This window comes from Salmo salar, chromosome ssa14 (genome assembly GCF_905237065.1).
Source record: "Salmo salar chromosome ssa14, Ssal_v3.1, whole genome shotgun sequence".
NCBI classification, from domain to species: Eukaryota; Metazoa; Chordata; class Actinopteri; order Salmoniformes; family Salmonidae; genus Salmo; species Salmo salar.
The window spans coordinates 73070939-73094478 of NC_059455.1; positions in this window are offsets into that span (position 1 = coordinate 73070939).

Here is a 23540-nt window from a genome sequence, read left to right on the forward strand (position 1 = left end):
CGCCGGTGGAGCCGTTGTAGTGGAGACTTAAAGTGCCTTGCTCAAGGGCACATCGGCAGGCATTGGCATTTACGATTTGTGTCACTAACCACTCCCTTCCTTATTATCCCTACAGCATTAGAGGTTCAAAATGGCACTAGAAAGTGTAGGCTCTATTGATGGTAGAAATAATGACTCAAATGTCAAACCAATGATGTTAGGATAATGCATGTTTTCATGTCAGACCTCTATTCAATCTGGATCACTGAAGCGTTAAAGATTGCGCACTAGAAATGTGAAGATAATTTCTGATTGAGCCGACATACGCAGCGTTTACCGTTAATGCAGTCTCCACTAACGCAGGAACATTGCCTTTAAATTTCAATCACGTTGTAATGCTGAATTTCCGGAATACGGATTTAATAGAGCCCTTCATTTGGATGGGGGGGATTTATGCCTATCAGTCTAATTCAAGTGTTTGAATTAGACTTGTAATTTGTAATGCTGCTGCATGAACTTCTAACTTGGCTGCATAAGATTATAGTCGGGTGTGGTTTCATTGCATCCAATGGCAGTGTCCGCAATAAGGTAACGCAGTAAGCTGCTTGTGGATTTTACAGCTCTAACACAGTTACACCTCCGACACCAACAAAACAATGCTATGCGGATGTACGTCTGATTGAATCTAGCCCTTAATGTCTGTACCATGAATTTTACCTGAATAATCAGAAAAATAGCAAATAATGATAACATCATTTGTTTTCTTTTTTTCGACAGGCCCACTGGCATTTGCCCAAACTGCCCTATGGCTAGTCCGTTTCTATACCTTGTGCAATCATTCAGCAATTATCAACAGTAGCTCAACTGCTGGACCTTTCCAGAGTAAACTAAGGGAATTTACATTAAATCAATATGGATGGATACTCTGAGGAACCTTTTGTAGCTTGGTCTCCTCTGTTTACCACTAGATCGTCTCCAGTCTCTATAGACATCAAGACAGAGAACAATAAGGCTCTGCAAAAGTGCTGCTGCAGCTTCTCAGACAATATGGCCTATGCATTCACACACACACGCAAATGTGCCCACGCACACACGCACACACACACACACACGCACGCATTGCACACACACACAGAAGAGTCTGGGTGATTTGATGCTTAGTAAAACAGATTGATTGTAAACAACGGCTGTTGGTGATGCACAATGAACTTTATTGAAACTTCCCTGGGACACATTTGATGGTATATAGATGGTATACCAGGCACTGATTTTGTTGCACTGGGCACTGGACATTTGTAGGCTGTATTCATGAGGTGAAGGAAGGATGGCATTAGCAGACACCTTTAACAGAGACTTTTAGCAGACACCGTTAACAGAGACTTTTAGCAGACACCTTTAACGGAGACTTTTAGCAGACACCTTTAACAGAGACTTTTAGCAGACACCTTTAACAGAGACTTTTAGCAGACACTTTTAGCAGACACTTTTAGCAGACACTTTTTGCAGACACTTTTTGCAGACACTTTTTGCAGACACCTTTAGCAGACACTTTTAGCAGACACCTTTAACACAGACTTTTAGCAGACACTTCTGGTAGACACTTCTTGCAGACAATTTTATTCAAAGCAAGTACAGTACAGTGAGTGGAAAGCATTCAGTTTGTATGTGTATGTGATTCCCGCAGAAATTGAACCCACAACTTTGACATTGCTAGCGCCAGGCTATCACCAACTAAGAGACACATGACCTAGCCTGGGTAAACCAGACTGAACCCTGTAATCACTATTTTATTCAATGGATTCAGTCTGGTTTAACCAGGCTACACAGGACCCACAGATATAAGCATTGCTATCTGTCATCTGTATTCATAGCTGTTAGGGGTTTCCTCTTCATATCAAAACACTTTGTCTAAAAATACATCACTGGGACAGAGGGATTTGTTTAAATCACATTTACAGTTGTCTAAAGCCTGCCATAGATCTGCAATTTTGTCAAACAAGTGAGAGGAAGAAAACATTTTTTTTTAAGAAAAATGAATGAAACAGAGCTCTCAAGATGCAAGAAGACAGCAAATTATTTTCTTGTTGTTTGACAGTTGCTTCTATCCAAACCCAAAACACGTTCATTGTTTTTTATAGTGGGATTTCAATGGGGTTGCAGGCAGCAACCTCATGCTCCTTAACATTAGCAGTATTCTCTAAGAGTTAGGGAAAGTATGTAAATTACACAGACCAAAAATTCCAATAACCAATTGTCTATCCATTAATAGTAATGATAGTGATAATACAGTAATAAGTTAACCTAACCCACCATTTCTCAAACGCTTTAAAAAATAGGAAATTATACAATTTTCCACATGTATTAATTTTGTCTTATTTCAGAAACTATTTTACTGGTCAGCTAGAGCACATTCTAATTAGGGTTCGTTTTCTTTTACGTTATCAAAAAATCGTCATATTCCTAACAAATTCACACACTTCTGCCCCTCTAACATATTAATGTTAGGAATATTCCTCAGCCTTTCACTAAAATGTGTAGCTGGCTAGCTGTGGGCAGGAAGGAACATGATGGACACACATGCACACACGTCTGTCGTCCATGTCCTTCAATAATTGATATGTAGTGAGTAGCTAGTGAAATGGTGTAGGGAATAGAACTCACCCTCAGCGTCTCTGAGGGTCAATAGTTTAATTTACTGCTTTGGGCATGGAAACTATATAGCCTTCAAAATGTTCTCTTGGAGTTTCTCTCTCTCTCTCTCTTTCTCACACTCAAACACACACACGCACGTGCGCACGCACGCACGCACACACAGAGAAGATGTTGCAGCTGGACTGAGCTAGCAAGGCCGGGTATCGCTTGAAGTAACCCTTGGAGAGAATATTATGGAGTGTTGTGGTTGGGTGAGCTGGACGGGGCTCCAATGCCATATTCAGCTGGCCAAGGAGTCTCAGCGGATCTATCCAGTATATCCATAGAGTAGTGTGAATAAAACTGATTGGTGTTGCTGATGCGTAGGAGAGAGAGGCAGAAGCAAAAAGAGAGAGATTGAGGGAGAGAGCAGAGAGAGCATGTGAGAGAGAGAGAAAGAGATGAGAGAGGGAGAAAGACAGCGAGACAGAGAGAGAGAGCAGAGTTTGTTGCTGTTCTGTTAGAATGGCCTCAAGGCTGAAAACTTATTGTAAATATTAATTGCGTAACCGGCGTTCATGTGTACAGTACAGTACATGTGCCGTTACATTAAGATTATGCAAACATGCCCTTGGAATAACATAGACTAAACTCACATGGGCAAGAGCACTATAGTTTTCCTCACAAGAAGGTTTTAATGTAAATAAAGGATAACACATTACAATAAGTTGGCTGGCACGTAAACATTATCAACATATGAAAAAACATTTGAGATATTTACGTGGCATTCTGTGGCATTAAAACATATAAAATAGATAGGCTACATACCAGTTCTTACCAGGTGATAAAGATGGCGCCGGAGAAGAAGGCTGACATTTTACATGTTCCTATCCAATTGTGTTTTTTTGTTCGTAACTTATTTTTTTATTTATTTTATACATAACGTTGCTGCTACCATCTCTTATGACCGAAAATAACTTCCGGACATCAGATCTGCGATTACTCACCACGAGTCCAATGAGCATGACGTGAATGACATAATGCTTTCCCGGGAAGAGGCCCAGATCCCCGTCATTTGCGTGAGGAGAAGGCAGGGAAAAAGGGGCCGGAGGGCGGGCTGCCTTCTGAGAATTCGTAGGCAATCGAAGAAACCCCCACTGCCTTCCATTCTGAGGAAACTTAAATCAGGGAAACTTGCGGAACGCTAGCGGAACGCCTCACCAATATCCAATGGTAGAGCGTGGCGCGAAATACAAAAACCTTAAAAATGCTATAACTTCAATTTCTCAAACATATGACTATTTTACACCATTTCAAAGATAAGACTCTCGTTAATCCAACCAGATTGTCCGTTTTCAAAAAGGCTTTACAGCGAAAGCAAAACATTAGATTATGTCAGGAGAGTACCTTGCCAAAAATAATCACACAGCCATTTTCAAAGCAAGCATATATGTCACAAAAACCCAAACCACAGCTAAATGCAGCACTAACCTTTGATGATCTTCATCAGATGACACTCCTAGGACATTATGTTATACAATACATGTATGTTTTGTTCAATCAAGTTCATATTTATATAAAAAAACAGCTTTTTAAATTAGCATGTGATGTTCAGAACTAGCATTCCCACCCAAAACTTCCGGTGAATTTACTAAATTACTCATCATAAACGTTGACAAAATACATACAAAATATTTTAAGACTTATAGATACAGAACTCCTTTATGCAATCGCTATGTCAGATTTTAAAATAGCTTTTTGGCGAAAGCACATTTTACAATATTCTGAGTACATAGCTCAGCCATCACAGGCTAGCTATTCAGACACCCGCCAACTTCGGGGCTCACTAAACTTAGAATTACTATTTGCTGTTCTTCGTCAGAATGCACTCCTAGGACTTCTACTTCAACAACAAATGTTGTTTTTGTTTCAAATAATCCATAGTTATATCCAAATACCTCCGTTTTGTTCGTGCGTTCAGGTCACTATCCAAAGGGTAACGCGCGAGCGCATTTCGTGACAAAAAAAATCAAAATGTTCTATTACCGTACTTAGAAGCATGTCAAACGCTGTTAAAATCAATTTTTATGCTATTTTTCTCGTAAAATAGCGATAATATTCCAACCGGACAATGTTGTATTCATTCAAAGAGGAAAAGAAAAAATGGCGAGGTCTCGTGAACGCGCATCTCCAGTCTTTCTGTCACCAGGCAGTCCACTGACAAACTGTGCTGCTGTTATCTGCCCAGAGACAGGAGACACCTCAATCCGGTTTCTGAAGGCTTTAGAGAGCCAATGGAAGCCTTAGAAAGTGTAACGTAACAGCTCAGATACTGTAATTTTGATAGAGATGCAACAGAAGGACTACAAATTGTTAGACAGGCCACTTCCTGCTTGGAATCTTCTCAGATTTGTGCCTGCCATATGAGTTCTGTTATACTCACAGACACCATTCAAACAGTTTTAGAAACTGTAGAGTGTTCTCTATCCAAATCTACTAATTATATGCATATTCTAGTTTCTGGGCAGGAGTAGTAACCAGATTAAATCGGGTACGTTTTTTATCCGGCCGTGAAAATACTGCCCCCTATCCCAAATTTGTTAAATGTCTTTATTGTAGGGCTCATAACATGTATTTAATGTATGGCTCAGGTAGCATCAGGCTTGCATTTTCAGTCAAAGCTCTAATCAAATCCAGACATAGGCTTTACAATGCTTTTGAATTACACTTACGGTTTTGGTGGGAAATAGCGGGTTATCCTGGAAAAAAGAGATTTATTCTCGGGATGGAACATTTGTAAAATATCAGGAAAATATTCAACTCTACTAAGTACTGAGTAGGAAAAATTGTTCGGTGGTCGAAAACTTTTTCACAGAATGCAGTTTGCAGGCTCCTTTTGACATTTTTTTCTCATCTGTAGGTAGCTGTCTTGTTTTGCATATTCTAGTTTCTGGGCAAGAGTAGTAACCAGATTAAATCGGGTACGTTTTTTTCACCCGGCCGTGAAAATACTGCCCCCTATCCACAACAGGTTTAACAGATTTCTATCAGCATGTTAAAACCTCTTGGGGCTAGGTGGGACGCTAGCGTGCCAACCGTGGTGCACTCCATCAACAGCAGGTGCATTTCAAGAGCGGCAAATTTGAATCCAAATAAATGTCAAAATTCAAATTTTTCTAAAATACAACTATTTTACACCATTTGAAAGATAAACATCTCCTTAATCTAACCACGTTTTACGATTTCAAAAAGGTTTTACGGCGAAAGCATAAATTTAGAGTATGTTAGGACAGTACATTTACAAGAGTTGTGTGTAATGTTTTGTCAAGTCAAAGACAGGGTCACCAAAACCATAAAACCAGCTAAAATGATGCACTAACCTTTTACAATCTCCATCAGATGACACTCCTAGGACATTATGTTAGACAATGTATGCATTTTTAGTTCTATCAAGTTCATATTTATATCCAAAAACAGCGTTTTACTATGGCATTGATGTTGAGGAAATCGTTTCCCTCCAATAACCGGCAGTCAAGTCAGCGTCACAAATTAAATAATTAAAATTAGAAAACATTGGTAAAATATTATATTGTCATTTAAAGAATTATAGATTTACATCTCTTGAACGCAATCAACTTGCCAGATTTAAAAATAACCTTACTGGGAAATCACACTTTGCAATAATCTGAGCACTGCGCCCAGAAAAATACGCGCGTTGCGATACAGACTAGACGTCATGTTGGGGAGATCTAAAATCGAAAATACTATGTAAATAATCCATTACCTTTGATTCTCTTCATCAGATGTCACTTCCAGGTATCACAGGTCCATAACGAATGTTGTTTTGTTCAAAAAAAGCTCATCATTTATGTCCAAAAATCTCCGTCTCGTTAGCACATGATGTAAGCCAGCCGGACTTCTCGTCATGAACGAGGGGAAAAAATATATTTCCGTTCGTTCAAACATGTCAAACGTTGTATAGCATAAATCGTTAGGGCCTTTTTTAACCAGAACATGAATAATATTCAAGGTGGACGAATGCATACTCTTTTATAACGTATTGGAACGAGGGTACCCAACATGAACTCGCGCGCCAGGCGTCTAATGGGACATCATCGTTCCATGGCTCTTGTTCGGTCAGATCTCCCTCCAGAAGACTCAAAACACTTTGTAAAGGCTGGTGACATCTAGTGGAAGCAATAGGAAGTGCCAAAATATTCCTAAACCCCTGTGTTTTTCAATGGGATAGGTTTAAAGTCAATACAACACATCAGGTATCCACTTCCTGTCAGAAAATGTCTCAGGGTTTTGCCTGCCAAATGAGTTCTGTTATACTCACAGACACCATTCAAACAGTTTTAGAAACTTTAGAGTGTTTTCTATCCATATATAATAAGTATATGCATATTCTAGTTACTGGGTAGGATTAGTAACCAGATTAAATCGGGTAGATTTTTTTTATCCAGACGTGCAAATGCTGCCCCCTAGACCCAACAGGTTAAATGTGCAACCAGAGGGAAAACAACTCTGGACCACCTTTACTCCATTCACAGAGATGCATACAAAGCTCTCCCCCGCCCTCCATTTGGCAAATTTGACCATAATTCTATGTTCCTGATTCCCGCTTACAAGCTGAAGTTAAAGCAGGAAGCACCAGCAACACGATCAATAAAAAAGTGTTCAGATGAAGCAGATGCTAAGCTACAGGACTCTTTTGCTAGCACAGACTGGAATATGTTCCGGGATTCCTCCGATGGCATTGAGGAGAACACCACATCAGTTATTGGCTTCATCAATAAGTGTATCAAGGATGTCGTCCCCACAGTGACCGTACGCACATACCCCAACCAGAAGCCATGGATTACAGGCAACATCCACACTGAGCTAATGGTTAGAGCTGCCGCTTTCAAGGTGCGGGACTATAAGAAATTCCGCTATGCCCTCCGACAGGCAAAGCGTCAATACAGGACTAAGATCGAATCGTACTACACCGGCTCAGATGCTCGTTGGACGTAGTAGGGCTTGCAAACCATTACACACTACAAAGGGAAGCACAGCCAAGAATTGCCCAGTGACACGAGCCTACCAGATGAGCTAAACAACTTCTATGCTCGTTTCGATGCAAATAACACTGAAACACGCATGAGAGCTCCAGCCTTTCCGGATGACTGTGTGATCACGCTCTCTGCAGCCAATGTGAGTAGCAACTTTAAACAGGTCAATATTCACAAGGCCGCAGGGCCAGACGGATTACCAGGACGTGTACTCCGAGCATGCGCTGACCAACTGGCAAGTGTCTTCACTGAAATTTTCAGCCTCTCCCTGTCCGAGTCTGTAATACCAACATGTTTTAAGCAGACCACCATAGTCCCTGTGCCCAAGAACACTCAGATAACCTGCCTAAATGACTACCGACCCGTAGCACTCACGTCTGTAGCCATGAAGTGCTTTGAAAGGCTGGTCATGGTCACATTAACACCATTATCCCAGAAACCCTAGACCCTCTCCAATTTGCGTACCGCCCCACACTGCCCCACACTGCCCTTTCCCACCTGGACAAAAATTGCACCTATGTGAGAATGCTATTCATTGACGACAGCTCAGCGTTCAACACCATAGTGCCCTCAAAGCTCATCAATAAGCTAAGGACCCTTGGATTAAACACCTCCCTCTGCAACTGGATCCTGGTTTTCCTGACAGTGTGCCCTCAGGTGGTAAGGGTAGATAACAACACATCTGCCATACTGATGCTCATCACAGGGGCCCCTCAGGGGTGCGTGTTCACTCCCCTCCTGTACTCCCTGTTTATTCATGACTGCACTTCCAGACATGACTCCAACACAATCATTAAGTTTACCGATGACACCACAGCGGTAGGCCTGATCACCGACAACGACGAGACCGCTTATAGGGAGGAGGTCAGAGACCTGGCCGTGTGGTACCAGTACAACAACTTCTCCAACAACGTGATCAAGACAAAGGAGATGATTGTGTACAGGAAAAAGAGGACAAGAGCACGCCCCCATTCTCATCGACGGGGCTGTAGCGGAGAAGGTTGAGAGCTTCAAGTTCCTTGGTGTCCACATCACCAACAAACTAACATGGTCCAAGGACACCAAGACATTCGTGAAGAGGGCACGACAAAACCTATTCCCTCTCAGGAGACTGAAAAGATTTGGCATGGGTCCTCAGATCCTCAAACGGTTCTACAGCTGCACCATCGAGAGCATCCTGTCTGGTTGCATCACTTCCTCGGCCTCCGACCGAAAGGCACTACAGAGGGTAGGTCGTTTGGCCCAGTACATCACTGGGGCCAAGAAGTCTAGGTCTAAGAGGCTGCTAAACAGCTTCTACCCCCAAGCCATAAGACTCCTGAAAATCTAGTCAAAAAGCTACCCAGACTATTTGCATTGCTACCTCTCCTTTTTTTACACCGCTGCTACTCTCTGTTGTTATCATCTATGCATAGTCACTTTAATAACTCTACCTACATGTACATATTACCTCAATTACCTCAACTAACCGGTGCCCCCGCACATTGACTCTGTACCGGTACTCCCCTGTATATAATCTCGCTATTGTTATTTTACTGTTGCTCTCAAATTACTTGTTACTTTTTATTTCTTATTCTTTTTTTCCTTTTTTAACTGCGTTGTTGGTTAGGGGCTCGTAAGTAATCATTTCACTGTAAGGTGTATGAACCTGTCGTATTCGGCGCATGTGACTATGATTTGATTATGGACCTGGAATTAAGAGCAGTGAGAGAATGTTTAGAATTTTCTCATTTCTATCACTCCAGGCGTAAACATACCTTCCTCTACAACTCTGTCTGTCAGACTATAGGGACTAGTTAAAGGACAGCAACCAGTCATTTCACACATATTACAACCACCCTCTCTCTCTGCATGGTAAAACACATTCAGAAAGACACTCCTGGAGATGGAGGTAAAGAAAGTGATACTGACAAAAACAACAACATTACAGAGCAGAAAGAGCTAAAGGAAAACGTTATTGTAAAGGTGCCTCTGCAAAGAATTTACGGAAAAGAGAGAGATTGTAACTATCCTAGACTCCTCTCTTCTCCCCTGTAATTTGTTCTGATGATCACACCACAGCTCTGACACCATTCCATATCATCATTGCAGTGGAAGGCAGACTAGTTCCTATGTGGCGCCTTAACCACCCACTGCAATTATCACCTCATGACACATAATTAAACTAGTCCTTTTGTTTTGTAAAATCGTGCTCCAATACATTTTCTATGGCTTAAACGGAATGTACTGTTATGGCCTGCTGATATCCCTGTGTGCGTTCCAAACAGCACTCTATTCCCTATTGACCTTGGTCAAAAGTAGTGCACTATATAGGGATTAGGGTGCCACCTGTGATGCAATCCCAGTGTTTCTCAGGCACCACTGAAGATGTTCAATGATTGATTGGGCGTTGTGAGGCCACGCACAGCTAATTTACATTTGGATATGCACAGTGAGAAAGACTCCTTTGTTTGCTGGAACGGGCAATGTTTGTTTCAACAAGAGCTTTTTAAATATTGTCAAGAAGAGGCTACATTTGGCTAATTGTGTTTACGCTAGCTAGTTGGACCAGGGAGCAATCTGAACGACACAATCCCAACAGTTGTTTTGTGGTGTGCGCGTGCTGGTGTGCGTGGGGAAAACTGTTTATCAATAATGGCATGCAAAACTGATACAGTACACTGTCATTTTAGTGAGAAATCATGCCTGTCTTATTACATAACAAAGTGACAGTGTTCACATTCTGGCCCTTCTTTGGACTCAGTGTTAACTAACCTCCAGACGAGCTTCAATGCCATGCAACTCTCCTTCCGTGGCTTCCAACTGCTCTTAGATGCAAGTAAAACTAAATGCATGCTCTTCAACCGATCACTGCCCGCATCACTACTCTGGACGTTTCTGACTTGGACGGTTCTGAATATGTGGACAACTACAAATATCTAGGTGTCTGGCTAGACTGTAAACTCTCCTTCCAGACCCACATTAAGCATCTCCAATCCAAAATTAAATCTAGAATCGGCTTCCTATTTCGCAACAAAGCATCCTTCACTCATGCTGCCAAACATACCCTCATAAAACTGACCATCCTACCGATCCTCGACTTCGGTGATGTCATTTATAAAATAGCCTCCAACACTCTACTCAACAAATTGGATGCAGTCTGTCACAGTGCCATCCGTTTGCCACCAAAGCCCCATATATTACCCACCACTGCGACCTATACGCTCTCGTTGGCTGGCCATCGCTTCATACTCGTCGCCAAACCCACTGGCTCCAGGTCATCTACAAGTCTCTGCTAGGTAAAGCCCCGCCTTATCTCAACTCACTGGTCACCATAGCAGCACCCACCCGTAGCATGCGCTCCAGCAGGTATATCTCACTGGTCACCCCCAATGCCAATTCCTCCTTTGGCCGCCTTTCCTTCCAGTTCTCTGCTGACTCTTATCTCCCTCACTAGCTTTAAGCACCAGCTGTCAGAGCAGCTCACAGATCATTGCACCTGTACATAGCCCATCTGTAAACAGCCCATCCAACTACCTCATCCCCATACTGTATTTATTTATTTATCTTTCTCCTTTGCACCCCAGTATCTCTACTTGCACATTCATCTTCTGCACATCTACCATTCCAGTGTTTAATTGCTATATGGTAATTACTTCGCCACCATGGCCTATTTATTGCCTTACCTCCCTTATCCTACCTCATTTGCACTCACTGTATATAGACTTTTCTTTTTTCTACTGTATTATTGACTGTATGTTTGTTTATTCCATGTATAACTCTGTGTTGTTGTATGTGTCGAACTGCTGTGCTTTATCTTGGCCAGGTCGCAGTTGCAAATGAGAACTTGTTCTCAATTAACCTACCTGGTTAAATAAAGGTGAAATAAAAAATTTAAAATAAAAAAATGACACTCACAAATGTGTGCCACATCTAACATTAACAGAGACAATTCAGCACCTTTGATGCCTTATGCCTTCATCTCATTCACACACACACACACACACACACACACACACACACACACACACACACACACACACACACACACACACACACACACACACACACACACACACACACACACACACACACACTTTGACTGTCACCAACAAGATGTCTTATTCAGTGCTGCAGAGCCACAAGGGAACAGGACTCCATATTGTAGAAACACATTTAATAGTGTTTGTAATGTATTGACAAGTCGTCAGATCTGATTCTGAACACCATCATGTTGACGACTGCGCCTTGGTGTTATTACTGTAATACAAACAACACATCTACCAAACAAACATTTCCCATTTTATTCTTCACTGCTAAACGTTGCATGTGCAGTCCTGGATGTAGCTGCTGTATCAATGTCCACATGCTTAAGAGGCTGAAGGTTTTAAACCTTACAGGTGACAATACACTTTGGAAGACATGAAAGACTCAATTAATTTGCTATTCTAATCCACTCGGCCACTTTTGGTTTAGTAATAAACCAGTTGTTTATTAGTTTAGCGTCAGTATCATAATCCTCCTGCAGTTGCAATTCCCCAACAGCACTGCTGATGATTCTAATGCCAGGCAGGAAATGTGTACAACCAAACCCCTTCTACTCATTCAGAAGTCAGAAAGAGCATTTTGTGTGTGTGTGTGTGTGTGTGTGTACAACCAAACCCCTTCTACTCATTCAGAAGTCAGAAAGAGCATTTTGTGTGTGTGTGTGTGTGTGTGTGTGTGTGTGTGTGTGTGTGTGTGTGTGTGTGTGTGTGTGTGTGTGTGTGTGTGTGTGTGTGTGTGTGTGTGTGTGTGTGTGTGTGTGTGTGTGTGTGTGTGTGTGTGTGTGTGTGTGTGTGATGAGGCAGTACAACCCGCTCTTACATTTCATCAGGTTTGCCTTGAGGTGAAATTGTCTCTGCATTCCTCAACAGAGCTTCCTGATTGTCCGTCTGCTTTTGTTTTCAGAACATTACACCAACATAATGCTGTTTAATGACACATTGTCAGAACACTTAAACAGATAGTCATCGAACCGCAGGCAAATGAAACACAGCTTTGAGTTAAAGTGAGGATATGAGATGCAGTGTGAGGCATTAAAGGCCCAGTGTGGTCAAAGTGTGATTTCCTGTGTTTTATATACACTGCTCAAAAAAATAAAGGGAACACTTAAACAACACAATGTAACTCCAAGTCAATCACACTTCTGTGAAATCAAACTGTCCACTTAGGAAGCAACACTGATTGACAATAAATTTCACATGCTGTTGTGCAAATGGAATAGACAACAGGTGGAAATTATAGGCAATTAGCAAGACACCCCCAATAAAGGACTGGTTCTGCAGGTGGTAACCACAGACCACTTCTCAGTTCCTATGCTTCCTGGCTGATGTTTTGGTCACTTTTGAATGCTGGCGGTGCTTTCACTCTAGTGGTAGCATGAGACGGAGTCTACAACCCACACAAGTGGCTCAGGTAATGCAGCTCATCCAGGATGGCACATCAATGCGAGCTGTGGCAAGAAGGTTTGCTGTGTCTGTCAGCGTAGTGTCCAGAGCATGGAGGCACTACCAGGAGACAGGCCAGTACATCAGGAGACATTTACATTTACATTTTAGTCATTTAGCAGACGCTCTTATCCAGAGCGACTTACAGTAGTGAATGCATACATTTCATACAACTCATACATTTTTTTTTTTTTTTTTTTTCTTTGCTGGCCCCCCGTGGGAATCGAACCCACAACCCTGGTGTTGCAAACACCATGCTCTACCAACTGAGCTACAGGGAAGGCCGTAGGAGGAGGAGGCCGTAGGAGGGCAACAACCCAGCAGCAGGACCGCAACCTCCGCCTTTGTGCAAGGAGGAGCACTGCCAGAGCCCTGCAAAATGACCTCCAGCAGGCCACAAATGTGCATGTGTCTGCTCAAACGGTCAGAAACAGACTCCATGAGGGTGGTATGAGGGCCTGATGTCCACAGGTGGGGGTTGTGATTACAGCCCGACACCGTGCAGGACGTTTGGCATTTGCCAGAGAACACCAAGATTGGCAAATTCGCCACTGGCGCCCTGTGCTCTTCACAGATGAAAGCAGGTTCACACTGAGCACATGTGACAGACGTGACAGTCTGGAGACGCCGTGGAGAACGTTCTGCTGCCTGCAACATCCTCCAGCATGACCGGTTTGGCGGTGGGTCAGTCATGGTGTGGGGTGGCATTTCTTTGGGGGGCCGCACAGCCCTCCATGTGCTCGCCAGAGGTAGCCTGACTGCCATTAGGTACCGAGATGAGATCCTCAGACCCCTTGTGAGACCATATGCTGGTGCGGTTGGCCCTGGGTTCCTCCTAATGCAAGACAATGCTAGACCTCATGTGGCTGGAGTGTGTCAGCAGTTCCTGCAAGAGGAAGGCATTGATGCTATGGACTGGCCCGCCCATTCCCCAGACCTGAATCCAATTGAGCACATCCGGGACATCATGTCTCGCTCCATCCACCAACGCCACGTTGCACCACAGACTGTCCAGGAGTTGGCGGATGCTTTAGTCCAGGTATGGGAGGAGATCCCTCAGGAGACCATCCACCACCTCATCAGGAGCATGCCCAGGCGTTGTAGGGAGGTCATACATGCACGTGGAGGCCACACACACTACTGAGCCTCATTTTGACTTGTTTTAAGGACATTACGTCAAAGTTGGATCAGCCTGTAGTGTGGTTTTCCACTTTAATTTTGAGTGTGACTCCAAATCCAGACCTCCATGGGTTGATAAATTGGATTTCCATTGATTATTTTTGTGTGATTTTGTTGTCAGCACATTCAACTATGTAAAGAAAAAAGTATGTAATAAGATTATTTAATTCATTCAGATCTAGGATGTGTTATTTTAGTGTTCCCTTTATTTTTTTGAGCAGTATATATTTTCACACTATGAGGTTGGAATAAATCTTTGAAATTGTGAAAATGATGATAATACCTTTTTAGTCTAAGAGTTGTTTGAAAAGACAGTCTGAAATTTCTGTTTTGGTAGGTTGGAGTTTTGGCCTGCCTGGTGACATCACCCGCCGGTAAAATAGTTAATAGACCAATAAGAAAGAGAGTTCCAAACCTCTCTGCCATTACAGTTTTTCTCAATTGCTAAAACACAATTTCTGAAACCTTGCTCCATTTCCTGAAAACATTAAACACAAAACCTCATCTTCAAGCACTATTTACATAACCACTGACTCCTCTCGCAAAATGAAACATTTGCCTCAAAACAGTTCTACCTGTGTTCAAAATCAAACACTGCTCTCAAATCATAAACAATGTGATCAAAATGATATACACTCTCAAGCAGTCAGTTAACAATCCACCGAAAAATAGAAAACACATTGTTCAAAACATACAATTCTCAGGAAGAAGTACATTTTTAATCTAAAAAAATATTCATATTTTTCCATCATTGTCTTTTGATGAACGAAAACATGTTCTATCATAGTAGCTCAAAATTTATCAGAAATTATTACTCTGCTTTGCTCTTTGCAATTTTGTTTTTTGTTCTTCCTCCTCCTTGTACCCCTATTTTTACAGTACTGTACCCTGCATCTCACAAACTTGTCCTTTGTCTCTGTGATACTGTAATTCTTGTTCTTTGTTGATATGAACCTGCAACCAGTCAAAATCTATTGACCAGTCAGTACTGTTAATAAATGGAAAGCACAATGTTCAGGGCCATACAATTTGTCTATTGTACAGTATACAGCCTACAATGCACTGTACTACAGTATACAATACTAAAAGGGACAAAAATCAAAGGAGTAAACATGTGATCAATGTGCTTCTTCTTGTCTTTGGGCTGGGTCAGGCCAGAGCACTTCGTCGACATCGCAAGCAATATTGTCCCTCCTGAGGCAACGGGGGAAGAAGCCTCTTGTGTGCCGTATCCAGCCCTGACATGATTCCTCACCTATATCACCACAGGCTAAATCCATGGCTTGCAGCAGATTTACTCTGGTGTAAGGTTGTCTATCATACACTTTCCATCTCCAAGAGGAGAAAAACTCCTCAATCGGATTCAGGAAAGGCGAGTATGGAGGGAGGTACAAGTTCATAAACTGCCCATTGATGTTAAACCATTCCCTTACCTGAGCAGCTCGGTGGAAACTGACATTGTCCCACACTATCACATAGGTGGGAATGGGATTCTCATTTAGCTCTTGACCCTGCTGCTCTTGAACCTGTTGCTCAAATAAAATATCTCTTAGATTGGCAATAAAGCTTAGAAGTTGCTGGGTGTTATGTGTAACATGGTGATGTAGAACACTATGGTTTCTGATAGCAGCACAGATTGTGACATTGCCACCTCGTTGACCAGGGACTTCAACAATGGCCCGCTGTCCAATCATGTTTCGGCCTCTCCTTCTCCTCTTTGTTAGATTGAAGCCTGCTTCATCGACAAAGATGAACTCATGGGCTCTGTCCAAGGATTCCACGTCAAATATTGTGTGTGTAGAAATTCAATATACTGTATGTAGGATTTTGTAAGTCGTACAGAGACAGTGCTATACTGTAGAGTACAATTAGGCCTACTGTATGCACTTCTGATTCACATACATTGTATGTACTGAAGAGTAATGTCATTCACATAGTATGTGTTAGTACTGTAGACAATCTGGATTACAGTAAATGTTTCTGAATGTACACTTACTTGCACATACTGAGCTCGCAGTTCTTTCACCCTTGGTGAGTTGCGCTCAAAAGGTACTCTGTATACTTGTTTCATTCGCATCCTGGTACGATGGAGGACACGGTCAATTGTGGAAATGCTCACACTGTCGATTCCCTGGAAGTGTGTGTTGTCTTGTATCACTCGTTCCTGGATTTCTCTGAGTCGTATTGCATTATCTTGAAGGACCATGCCAACTATAACGGCCTCTTGCTCCCGAGTGAATATAGCTGTCCTTCCACCTGCATGTGGCAGCCTTGCAATTCTACAAAAAGTAGTTGTGCATTTACAAAACATATTCATGCAGTACAATACATACAGTGATTAACTTTACAAATGTCTATTGAAACAGCTGCATATAGTGTAGTACAGTAAATTTGAAATTACAAAAATACAGTAGTTTACTGTACCTGTTCTCTTCTCTGAATGTCCTTACTATGGTGGACACAGAAAATCGGCTCAAATTGGGTTGCACTCTAAGTCCTGCTTCTCTCATTGTCAGTCCATGGACAAGAACATGGTCTATAACTGTTGCTCGAATTTCATCAGATATTGCCACTCTTTGTCTTCCTCTTCATCCTCCTCTTCCTCTTTGTTGCCCTCCTCCTCCTCTTCCTCCTCGTCACCCACCTCGCATACGCACTCGTCCTCGTCCTCTCACATTGTTTCTTCTATCTTCTATATTCTCAGACTTTCTCCTTCCCACCTTCAACAACCTGTTTGCTCTCTGAACTGGCTTATATTGATTGTGTCGCATCATTTGAAACAGGTTAAATCAATTTTGAGTGGTTGTGTTCAATCAATGACATGTGTTCTCTATTTGTATTTGATTGTTGCCACTTGTGTTTACCAGTATGGATGACATGTGCATTAGAGTGCAGAATGTGTTTTGAGAATGAGAATGTGTTTAGAGTTTTGCTGAAAAGTCTAAGTGAGATCTGCAAATTGTGTTTTACCATGTGAAATGGTTTAAGGTATTGACAACAGACTGCATAATTAGCTAAATGAGTCCAGGCAACTGAGAACTTTGTTCAGCCAATGGGTTTTAGTGTTTTAGCATTTGAGAAAAACTGTTACAGCTAGTTTTCAGTTTTCCTGTCCTTACTCAGACCACTCCCAGACAGTCCTAGATAAATTCTTGCTTGAGAAATTGCTCTAATTGCTCAATGAATAAGTAAGGTAAGGTAATTCATTGTTACCCACAAATTATTTGATATTGAGATAAAAACGGCTGCAGTTTAATTCTGGAGTGGCAGTCAACACGATTAGACAGAACCAAACTATCCTTACCTGCAGTGCACTACTAAGAGGTCCAGTCACCCAACTTTCTCACATGTCTGCCCCCCAAAACAGTTCCCACAGGGCATATTATTTAAATGTTATATTGTGTCCACTTATTTCGACCTCCTCCCGTCCTCCCATTTTACCCTTCTGTCTATTTTTTGTGTGAAATGGAGCCTCTCTTCCTCTCTTTATCACACAGCTCCATTGCCTGGCTCCCCCTCTCATCCTCTTTATTTCTCGTCTTCTCGTCTTCTCTGTTTTCTCTCTCTGTCTCTGGCTAGGAGCTTATCGGTCAGGCTCAGCTGCTAGTGGACTGACGCTGAGAACCCCCAGGGTAACGCTGGAATTACTCTTTCTGGCAAACAACCACACTATTTACCCCCCTATTCAGTTTATTTACACAAAGTAAGCCTACAAAGTATTTATCCCCAAAACTTGAAATTCGGGATAAGTGGGGTATTCTGCACTTTGGGTTTGGCTTGGTATTTGACGGTTGAAAGAACCATGTTCAATTGATGAGAATAATGGCAGACGCTTTAAAAGTTTTACTCACTCCCCAGTGGTAACACTGCTTTATTATTTCCACCTATGGAGGTGTGGTGGTATTACTGTAGTTAGGACTTGTTTGATAGAAGTACAGCAGAAGTTAAGTAGCTGAAGCAATTTGAACTCTGCTATGAAGAGAAACTTCTCAGAGGGTTGAGCCACAACTCTTGGCCATTCATAATAAAAGATTGATTATTTCTAGATTTTTTTTGACATTGCTCTTTTGTCTGTCATAACCTTCATATGAGAACATTCTTATGAAGACATTCAAATGAAGGTAGACAATACTGTTATACTAGCAATAAATAAATAAATAAATAAATAACCAAGAGCAAAATGAAAAGGTGCAAAGGGTTCCCCTCGATAAAAACCCTTTGATTTTTTAGAGATTTCCCCCACCAGCTAAATGTCGGGAACAAACAAAAAAAAGGTGCATTGACCATTCAAATAAGTAATAATGGGCAACAAACAACACTGCTTCACATAACAGAAAGAGCATGATGTCAGAATAATGACCTTGCATCTCTTGACCTTGCAATTTCAATCACCCTCTCAGCAAGGGTAATTCCAATCAATGCTCATTCTGGTTGCAACAAAGAAGTGGGTTCCAGAATGTCAATAGCCTTGTTTGACGTTCTGAGAATACATCTAAACATTATGAACATGTACTTTTTTTAAATCAGAACTGCAAGGCCAGTTGCCTCATTTATGACAGTTGTGTAAAGGTCACAATAAACATACATGATTCCCGTTATAAATCAGATCTGTGTGTGTGTGTGTGTGTGTGTGTGTGTGTGTGTGTGTGTGTGTGTGTGTGTGTGTGTGTGTGTGTGTGTGTGTGTGTGTGTGTGTGTGTGTGTGTGTGTGTGTGTGTGTGTGTGTGTGTGTGTGTGTGTGTGTGGGCGTGTGAATGAGCACTAAAACTCAGACTGGAAAACTCCTCCTTTCAGCTTTTATGGTAACAATAACGCCGTTTACTTGCTGTATAATTTGGAACTATTGGCATTATTTGGTCACGGCATGCAAAAGACGAATTGTTGTAAAAAACTCCTATTGCACGAACAGCAATACTCTAGCCTACCCATAATGTCAGATATTTTTCATAAACTACCGGTTACAGTGTTGGCAGAATGTCTTAATCTTTGGCAGAAATTTATGCTGTATCTGGAAAATTACTTTGTCCCTTTCTGAACGAGAAAACAATGGCAAATTGTCGTGGAGCTGTCAGTAGAACGTTTGAATTCAACAATGTTTTATATTAACTTTCCCCCAAACCTAAATGGGATGGACTGCCCAACGAATTCTGAAACATTGTAGGGCAGGCTACTCAGAAAATGCAATTGCAGTACTTATTTCTTGTGTGTTTTTGTTCTACTTCAATTAAAATGTTTAACAGTACTACTGATATTAATTACTGCATGGGCTCCCAAGTGGCGCTTCGGGCTATGCAAGAAAGGCATTTCACTATACTTGTGCATATGACAATAAAAACATGACATTTGATAGATAGGCCTACTTCAGTGTAAAATATCAGCTGTTCAATTAGACTGTATACTGGTATTGTAGACTATTATATTGCACAACTTTAAATGCATATAGCCTGTCTATATGATCTGCAATGATCTGCAATGACATAAAAAAAAGATGTCTATGTCTAATTGTAAGATTCCAATGTCTAATTATTTTGGATTCTAAAAATAAAACAGAGATTTTCACTCTTCTCATGATGGCAAATGGTTGCATTCTTGTTAATATGTTTTCCTGTTTACATTTTTTTCATCAATATACATCAATATTTGTTTTTATAAATCCCAACTTTTGCGTGAAAACTGGCACGTGCACATTTTGCGGTATAATTTGTAAGGTTTATAAATGAGGCCCCAGGAACTCTCATGACCTCCAAGGCTTAGTGCAGGCTGTGTACTCCTTCACAGTTGACATGCCACAGTATAGGCCAGGGTGATGTTCAAGTTTTGGTCTGAGGGGAGAATAACTCTCCATCTCTACTGCTCTGCTAGCAGTAACTGAGGTGAGCCTTGAGTCAGCCTTGTATTGTTTGGTCGGTGCTTCTGTTATTTCCCTCAGACCATTCTTCTTCCTCCACAAAAACACCTTTCCTTTTGCTGTCTTTTATGTCTTTTAGCAGTCAGCACTAGTGTCCCTGAGTTTTCATTGGCAGACTATATCGACTACCCAAGGCAACTGTCTCTTAAATTCTCACATTAACAGTTGAAAGTGATCTCAACATTTCCTCAGGAGCACTGCAACTTTTTTGATTTGACAAATCACAACCTACTTATTCTGCAGCTACCTGTCAAAAAGCATCGAAGTTCTCTGGTATCTAGGTGTTTATTATTCCAGAACAGGTGTTTAGTATTCTAGAACATTCCTGCCAGATGATTCAGCCTGCAGTATGGTTCCAGCCATCATTACAGCCTCTCAGGGACAGTTATGACACTTCAGCTTTCACGTTAAACAGCTCCACTTCACTCTTCATAGCCACAGAGTGGAGGAGTGGAGTGGACATTTTTAGTGTGCTTGGCCTTAACATCACACACTTTATATCCCAGTAATGTTTTTTTCCCCCTCTGCTTATCCTCTGCTTCACATATGGAAGAAATAACCCACACAATGTTTGGCCCGCATTTGTGTTCACTGCAAGAAATTAGTTGTAGATATAGGTCCGCATGGAGTTCACCTCAACATAATATAATATAAAGTTGGGTTACATCAGTGAGAGCAACAATGTCTCTACAAGTCATTCAAAGGAACAGTATGTTTTGGAGTAGTTTAGTGTTCGGGTCCAACTTTACAATTACAAGATTTATTAATCCCAGCACCCCATGAAAAGAGATGTGTGTTTGAATAGAAATACAAGTATTCTGTGTTGTTAGGAATAGAACAGTTGACTCTTAGCTGTAGAGCAGGTGGGCTATGCTGTGTGTGTGTGTGTGGGTGTTTGCCATGTGTCTGCTGGATTAACACAGTTGGGCTCTGCCTGCTTGGAACAGGTGTTGATGGTAACATTGTCAGATAGAATGAGACAAAATTCTACTGGCGCACGCTTGTAAGGATTTGACTACATGGGGTTCAACAAAGGCAGGTAAAACACAGAACTAGCCTAGACCTTCTTTTATGATATTTTTCTTCCTAACTCTAAACCTAATGTAGAATCATTACAAAAAAACATGTACCCTATTGGTTAGGGTTAAGTAACAGGTAGGCAAAAACAACATTTTGACAGACACTACTTGTTGAGGCCGACCAACAATGTGGTCCAAAGTTGAATTACTGCATGTACAGAAATCAAAATGCCTTTTTATTTCATCTTTATACTGTTGGAAGGTAAAATACCATAATAAAGGGTGATTTCCGCTCTTCCTATCAGGTGTCTTAAGGGTTTCATTTTGATAAAAGCCCACCGTCAGTTAATCCAGAGAAAGCCACCAAATTGATGGTTACAAAACGTCTGATAAAGAATAATACCCCAGTTTGGAGCTTTTGTGTGTTTCTAAAAAGCCGGTCCATTAAAAAGAATTGCAGGAGCTATTGACTGGCTTAAGCTGGTTACAAAGGGATGTTTAAAAGCTTACTGATTTCATTTGGTGAACCACACAAAATGGAAATATCCACTTGTTTGGTCGGACTGTGGTTATCCCTATAATGAAGAGTAACAACGACACTGTCCTGGAGGCATGTCTGTGTTGTTTGGAGGAGAATGGGCATAGTGGTCTTAGTCCAGCGGTAATAGAAACAGACCGCCACTTTGTATTTCAAAGGTACCTTTTGGTGAACATATCACAGGTACTCTAATTCAGTTACGTGATATGTTAACTATAGACAAACATAAGTCATCAGAGAGAGAGAGAGAGAGAGAGAGAGAGAGAGAGAGAGAGAGAGAGAGAGAGAGAGAGAGAGAGAGAGAGAGAGAGAGAGAGAGAGAGAGAGAGAGAGAGAGAGAGAGAGAGAGAGAGAGAGAGAGAGAGAGAGAGAGAGAGAGAGAGAGAGAGCTCATGGGCGAAGGATGGTGGTTACAAATTCTCTTTGGGGCAGTACCTTAGAAAGAGGTGGTTGGAGAGACTTTATATTTTGACCATTTTGAGGACCGTTGTTATGAAATTAAAGGGTTAGTAGTAAGCATATTCATGATCTGTGATACTGTACTAACTGTGAGTGGATTCGATAGACTCTAGAGGGTACTCTCTGGAAGCCATTCTGCTCATTAAGAATAAGTCCCATCTTCACAGGAGTTTGTTATTAAAAAAACAAATCTTACGGGGTAGATCAGTTTTAATATTGCGGATAGATTGTAGCTTCCGTCAATGTAATTGACTGCATCATTTCCAATCCCCCATATATTTTTGGGGTACATACATACATACATACATACATACATACATACATACATACATACATACATACATACATACATACATACATACTTATAAATATACATACTTATAAATATACATACATATAAATATACATACATACAAATACACATGCATATATATATCCTCTCTGGGCTAGGCGGGACGAATTCGTCCCACCTACGCAACAGCCAGTTGAATCCCGTGGCGCGATTTTCAAATACCTTAGAAATACTATTACTTCAATTTCTCAAACATATGACTATTTTACAGCATTTTAAAGACAAGACTCTCGTTAATCTAACCACACTGTCCGATTTCAAAAAGGCTTTACAACGAAAGCAAAACATCAGAACTAGCATACCCCCCGCAAACTTCCGGGGAATTGACTAACAATTTACTAAATTACTCACGATAAACGTTCAAAAAAAGCATAACAATTATTTTATGAATTATAGATACAGAACTCCTCTATGCACTCGATATGTCCGATTTGAAAATGGCTTTTTGGTGAAAGCACATTTTGCAATATTCTAAGTACATAGCCCAGCCATCACGGGCTAGCTATTTAGACACCCAGCAAGTTTAGCCTTCACCAAAATCAGATTTACAATTACAAAAGTTTGATTACCTTTGTTGTCTTCGTCAGAATGCACTTCCAGGACTGCTACTTCAATAACAAATGTTGGTTTAGTCCAAAATAATCCATCGTTATATCCAAATAGGGGCGTTTTGTTCGTGCGTTCCAGACACTATCCGAAATGGTAAATCAGGGTCGCAAGCATGGCGCATTTCGTGACAAAAAAATCTAAATATTCCATTACCGTACTTCGAAGCATGTCAACCGCTGTTTAAAATCCATTTTTATGCCATTTTTCTCGTAAAAAAGCGATAATATTCCGACCGGGAATCTCCTTTTAGGTAAACAAAGGAAAGAAAACAAAGCTTTCGGTCGATGCGGGCACGAGCCTGAGTCTCACAGTACTGTAACCAGCCACTACCCAAACGCGCTACT